Source organism: Mobula birostris, chromosome 13 (assembly GCF_030028105.1).
Source record: "Mobula birostris isolate sMobBir1 chromosome 13, sMobBir1.hap1, whole genome shotgun sequence".
Taxonomy (NCBI): domain Eukaryota; kingdom Metazoa; phylum Chordata; class Chondrichthyes; order Myliobatiformes; family Myliobatidae; genus Mobula; species Mobula birostris.
This window is the reverse complement of record NC_092382.1, coordinates 105,102,359-105,108,398: the sequence shown is the minus strand read 5'-3', so window position 1 is coordinate 105,108,398 and position 6,040 is coordinate 105,102,359. Positions and strand designations below refer to the sequence as shown.

Below are 6,040 nucleotides of genomic sequence, written 5' to 3'. Positions count from 1 at the left end.
AGCTATCGTGTTTCAGGAGGACAAACAAAAGGGACATGATTTGCACAGTGAACGGGAGGAATCATGAGGACTGTTGTACAACAGAGAGGACACACGGTACAGGAAACACGGTCCAAGAAAGAGGTGTCACAGGTAGGCAGGGCGGTGAAGAGGGCGTTTGACACACTGATCGTCATCAGCCAGGGCACAGAGTACGAGAATCGGGAGGTCACGTCCCAGATGTACATGCCGTCGGTGTTCGGTGCACTTGGGGTTCGGCTTACTTTTTTTTTTCGCCCTGCAATAGGAAAGATGCCGCTGAGCTGGAAAGAGTGCAGAGGGCGATTTATGAGGGTAAAGAGAATTAATTGGGGAGCGAGTGACAATCTTTTGCACCCAGATGATCGTCACTCTATGCAATGTGTTGACAGAGAATTGGTCGAGGCGGGGTGCATTAGAAACCGGGGCACTTGGGCAGATGACCTCGAGACCCCCCCCCCCCCCCCAGCATGACGAATTACCGCGAACTCTTACCTGTTTGTGCAGTTGATTGGCAATTCGCCGCGCCCCGAGGCAACGGCGGGATCTTGTTCCTTATTGCTGAGGGGTTCTTCTTTCCCAGTTTTCAGCTCTGAATAGGTGGAGCTCAGAATATCTGGGAGAAAGAAGTACAGAACGGGGAAAGTTAGCGGTAGAGAATGGAGGATAGAGAGTTGCAGATTGAAGATAGAGTGGGGAGAGATGAGCTCCCTCCACACCGTCCGATCACACACACCTGGGGGCCAGGCACAGAGTGCAACTCCCTGTACAGTACCGCATCACCCAATCCGTAGTCCGACACACAGTGAAGCTCCCACCACACTGTCCATCGCATAGGTGCGGGGTCAGGAACAGAGTGAAGCTCCCTCCACACCGCCCCATCACACATTCAAGGAGACCAGCGCGGAGTCAATAATCCAAAACAGTCTTCAGGTGTCAGACACATATTGAAGCTCCTTCCACACCGTCCCATCACAACTGCCAGGGTCAGACACAGACTGAATCTCCCTCCATATTGTCCCAGCACACAGTCTCGTGGTCACACACAGAGAGTGCCACCCTCCACTCCGCCCCCCACCCCGCGCCACCTTTTTTTGTGCACCACTCACCTCGGGATGCCTTTCTCAGGATGCCTGAGTTCGTTTTTGCGAAGTTCATGTAAGTCTCGCTCTCGTCCATCCTGTCGAGGATTCTCAGCGTCTCTGAGCTCAGGAAAGGGAGGCAACCGTTGTCGGGGAGACAGAGAAGTCAGACCGACACCATCAAACAGCAGATGTGCAGCTGAGAAAGAGAGAAGGCAAGGGAGGTGAGGGGGGTTGTTGCGGATGGAGTGGGATTGATGCTGTGCGAAACGGAGTTCGAGAGGGATATGAGCGCCTGGAGGATGAGCAGTGAGAGTGGGGAGAAAGTGTTGGAGAGAGATAGTTGGAGGTCGCAGGTCGCTGGAGAGAGGGATCTGGCTCCTCCTAATCCAGCGGACTGTAATGTAGCCCCATGAACATAGTCATATTCTTGTTATTCCTCATTTTCACTAATAATGCCTCACTTCGACGAGTTCTCTTATCTATACTGACTGTGAGCTGCCGTGACATTTTCTCTTGCTAGTAATGTCGCTCTTCCTCCTTTAAATCCTTCCACTTTCTGACGATAAAAATACGGAACCCCGAAATATTATGCCGTCCAGCTTTCTTCACTTGCAATCAAGTCTCAATAATCGCCACATTATCACAATTCAATGTATTGATTCGTGCCCTGAGCTCACCTGCCATTCTTTAAATCTTTCTGCATTGAAATGTACCCAGCGCAGGGGCACCAGTCCATCCTGCTTAACCTTTTGATTACTGCCTTCGTCTGAGAACTTTACAACATCTGTCTCCACACCGACTCTGCTATCTGCACTAGAACTCTGAATCCCTCCCCCTGTAACTCAAGTTTAACAACTCTCCCCAAAGCCCTCCAAACTTTCCCCAAAATACTGACAAATCTTCCCACTCAGACATGAGCAGCCCTCCAGTTTAGCTGTAAGAGTTTCATCTCTTCTGTACAGAACCCACCTTCCTTGACAAAGAAACAATGACACAAGGGGAAGATGAAAAATTTACAGCACTGCTCGGGCATGTCAGATTAGAGGGATTGTCCACCGAGGCCATATGGGTGGAGGCGATAAACAGGAAAGGTATGATCACATTAATGGGGTTACATTATAGACCACCCAATAGTCAGCGAGAATTGGAGGAGAAAATCTGCAGAGAGATAGCAGACAACTGCAGGAAACAGAAAGCTGTGATAGCAGGGGATTTTAATGTTCCACATATTGATTTGACTCCCATACTGCTAAAGGTCTAGACGAGTTAGAGTTTGTGTTCAGGAAAGTTCTCTAAACCAATATGTAGAGGTACCAACTAGAGAGGACGCAACATTAGATCTCCTATTAGAAAAGGTGTTAGGACAGGTGACGGAAGTGTATTTAGGGGAACACTTTGGTTCCAGCGATCGTAGCATCTTTAGTTTCAGCTTGATCATGGGTAAAGATAGGTCTGGACTTTGGATTGAGGTTCTAAACTGGAAAAAAAAAGGCCAAATGTGAAGAAATGAGAAAGGATCTAAAAAGCGTGGATTGGGACCGGTTGTTCTCTGGCAAAGATGTGATTGGTAAGTGGGAAGCCTTCAAAGGAGAAGTTTTGAGAGTGCAGAGTTTGTAGGTTCCTATCAGGATTAAAGGCAAAGTGAGTAAGAGTAAGGAAGCTTGGCTGCCGAGGGATATTGGAAGTCTGATAAAGAAGAAGAGAGAGATGTATAACATGCAAAGGAAACAGGGAGCAAACAGCGTGCTTGATAAACAGAAAAAGTGCAAAAAAAACTTAAGAAAGAAATCAGGAGGTCTAAACGAAGACATGTGGTTGCTTTGGCAGTCAAGGTGGAGGATAATCCAAAGAGCTTCTACAGGTATATGAAGAGCAGAAGGATAGGGAGGGATACAATTGGTCCTCTTGAAGATCAGAGTGGTCGGCTATGTATGGAAACTGAATAAGTGGGGTAGACCTTAAATAGGCTTCTGCGTCTGTGTTTATGAAGGAAATTGATAGAGAGTCAATAGAAATAAGGCAAACAAATAGTGAGGTCATGGAATCTATACAAAATGAAGATCAGGAGCTGCTTGCTATCTTGAGACAAATTAGAGTGGATAAATCCATAGGACCTGACAGGGTATAGCCTCGAAGGAGACTACTGTTGCAGTTGTAGGGGACCTGGCAGATATATTTAAAATGTCTGTATCCACGGGTGAAGTGCCAGAGGATTGGAAAATAGCTCATGTCGTTCCCTTGTTCAAAAAAGGCAAAAAAAAAAAAGTAATTCGGGAAGTAACAGACCAGTAAATTTGACATAGCTAGAAGGTAAATTATTGGAAGGAGTACTAAGAGATAGGATCTACAAGTATTTGGATAGACAGGGACTTATTATGGAGAGTCAACATGGCTTAGTACGTGGCAGGTCATGTTTAACAAATCTGTTAGAGCTTTTCGAGGAGGTTACCAGGAAAGTGGGTGTAGGGAAGGCAGTGAATGTTGTCTATATGGACAACAGTAAGGCCTTTGACAAGGTCCCGCATGGAAGGTTAGTTGGGAATATTCAGTCGCTTGTTATACAGGGAGAGGTGGTAAATTGGATTCGACATTGGGTGAATGAAAGAGGCAGATAGTGGTAGTAGAGGATTGTTTCTCAGTATGGAGGCCTGTGACTAGTGGTGTGCCACAGGGATCAGTGCTGGGTCCACTGGTATTTGTCATCTGTATCAATGATCTGGATGATAATTGCTAAATTGGATCAACGAATTTGCTGATGATACAAAGACTGGAGGAGTAGTGGACAGTAAGGAAGGTTTTCAAAGCTTGCAGAGGGATTTGGACCAGTTGGAAAAAATGGGCTTCAAACGGCGGATGGCGTTTAATACAGACAAGTGTGAGGTATGGCACTTTGGAAGGACAAACCAAGGTAGAACATACAAGGTAAGCGGTAGGGCACTGAGGAGTGCAGTATAACATAGGGGTCTGGGAATACAGAGACAAAATTCCCTAAAAGTGGCGTCACAGGTAGATAAGGTCGTAAGGAGTGTTTTTGGTACATTGGTTTTTATAAATCAAAGTATTGAGTATAAGAGTTGGAATGTTATAGTGAGGTTGTATAAGATATTGCTGAGGCCGATTTTGGCGTATTGTGTGCAGTTTTGGTCACCTATTTACAGGAAGAATATTAGTAAGGTTAAAAGAGTGCAAATATGGTTTACAAGGATGTTGACAAGAGAAAAAAGAGTTACAGAGAAAGGTTGAATAGGTTTGGACTTTATTCCCTGGAGCGTAGAAGAATGAAGGGAGATTTGACAGAGCTGTATAAAATTATGATGGGTATAGATAGAGTGAATGCAAGCAGGCTTTTTCCACTGAAGCTAGGGGAGAGAAACCAGAGGTCAAGGGTTAAGGGTGAAGGGACAAACGTTTAAAGGGAACATTATGGAGATGGTTTTACAGACAGAGAGTGGCGGGAGTGTGAAATGAACTGCCAGATAAAGTGGCAAATGCGGTCGCACTTCTAATATTTAAGAAACACTTGGACAGGTACATGGCTGAGAGGTTTATGGAGGGATATGGTCCGGGTGCAGGTCAGTGGGACTATGCAGAAGAATGTTTCGGCACAGGCAAGAGGGGCCAAAAGGCCTGTTTCTTTGCTGTAAACTTTCAATGATTTTCAATAGTTTTTTCATGATTCCAAGTTCTGAAGCCCTCCCACTTACACCAACTCTTGAACCACGTGTTAAGCTGCATGACTTTCCTTTGTCTGGCCTCACTGGGACTGGTAGTGGTCCTGTCATTTAATTAAATTAAATTCAATAGCTATATTTAACAGCTTTAAATTCAATATATTTAATTTAATTGCTAAATCCGTGACCTCACTTTGCAGGACCACCTCCCTATACATATCGATTTCATTGGTAACTATTTAGACCAGGACCTCCGGCTGCTCACTCACACAGTTAAGAATCATAGAGAAGGAATGGTGAGCTGAGAGAAGCGGAAGGAAGGGGAGGAGAGTGGAGGCCACAGAAAGGGTGTTCAGATTGCAGCCTTTTGAGCAGAACGTGTGAGTTACCATTTTTGCTCCCTATCTCTGATTGGAGTCTGCATAAAGGCCGAAATTCTCCGACTTATCTCTATGAGTCAGAGACAGAACGAGGCTATCTCCATGCAATCCCATCACACTCTCCTGGAATAATATACTGAGTGACGCTCCCTCCACACCGTCCCATCACAGATTCCCTGGGTCAGACTCGGAGTGAATCTCCTTCCACACCGTCCCATCACACACTCCCGGGGTCAGACACAGCGCGAATCTCCCTCCACACCGTCCCACCATACACTCTGGGGGTCAAACACAGAGTGAATCTCCCTTCACACCGCCCCCATCTCACAGTCTCGGGGACAGACTCGGACAGAAACTCATTCTACATCGACCCACCGCACCTCTGGAGTCAGACAAGCGAATTAACCCCCGCACCACGGCAGCACACTCTACTGGAGTCAGAAACTGCGCGAAGCTCCCTCCCTGCCCCAGTCTCCCAACTCACCAATACCCAGAACGTTGGCCTTCTAGTAGTCCCGAATTGTGTGTGTCTCTCGGAGATGGCGTGTATGTGATCGGATGGTGCGCTGAGGGAAGAGGAAGGAAGGGGAGGGGACAGGAGGCCAGTGAAAGGGTAATGAGATTGCAGCCACTGGTGGTGAAACCACACAACCGGTTTGTGCATGTCGAGCTGTGGAGAGGCTCAGAACCTGGTGACAGATATCCGTTATAAGGGCGGGGGGCGGGGGGCGGGGGGAGTGTAGCACAACGCGTAATTTCTCCCACATAGTCACCACAATTGTCTGTGAACACAGATAGGGAGCCGTGTGGGGAGCGGGGAAGAGACGGGGATTGTCAGGGCTTTTCAGGGTGGAGCGTGTCACGGAGAATGGGTGGACCGTAGAGA

General features: G+C 47.1%; 1 long non-coding RNA gene across 1 annotated transcript; it reads right to left on the bottom strand.

Moving 5' to 3' along the window:
* Positions 1-532: 532 nt before the first annotated feature.
* On the bottom strand, positions 533-5,745 carry LOC140207784 (uncharacterized). The gene is made up of 3 exons (XR_011888657.1): positions 5,639-5,745; positions 1,128-1,299; positions 533-634 (listed from the first exon to the last, which is right to left on the bottom strand). It is a non-coding gene; the product is annotated as an uncharacterized lncRNA (long non-coding RNA).
* Positions 5,746-6,040: the final 295 nt, after the last annotated feature.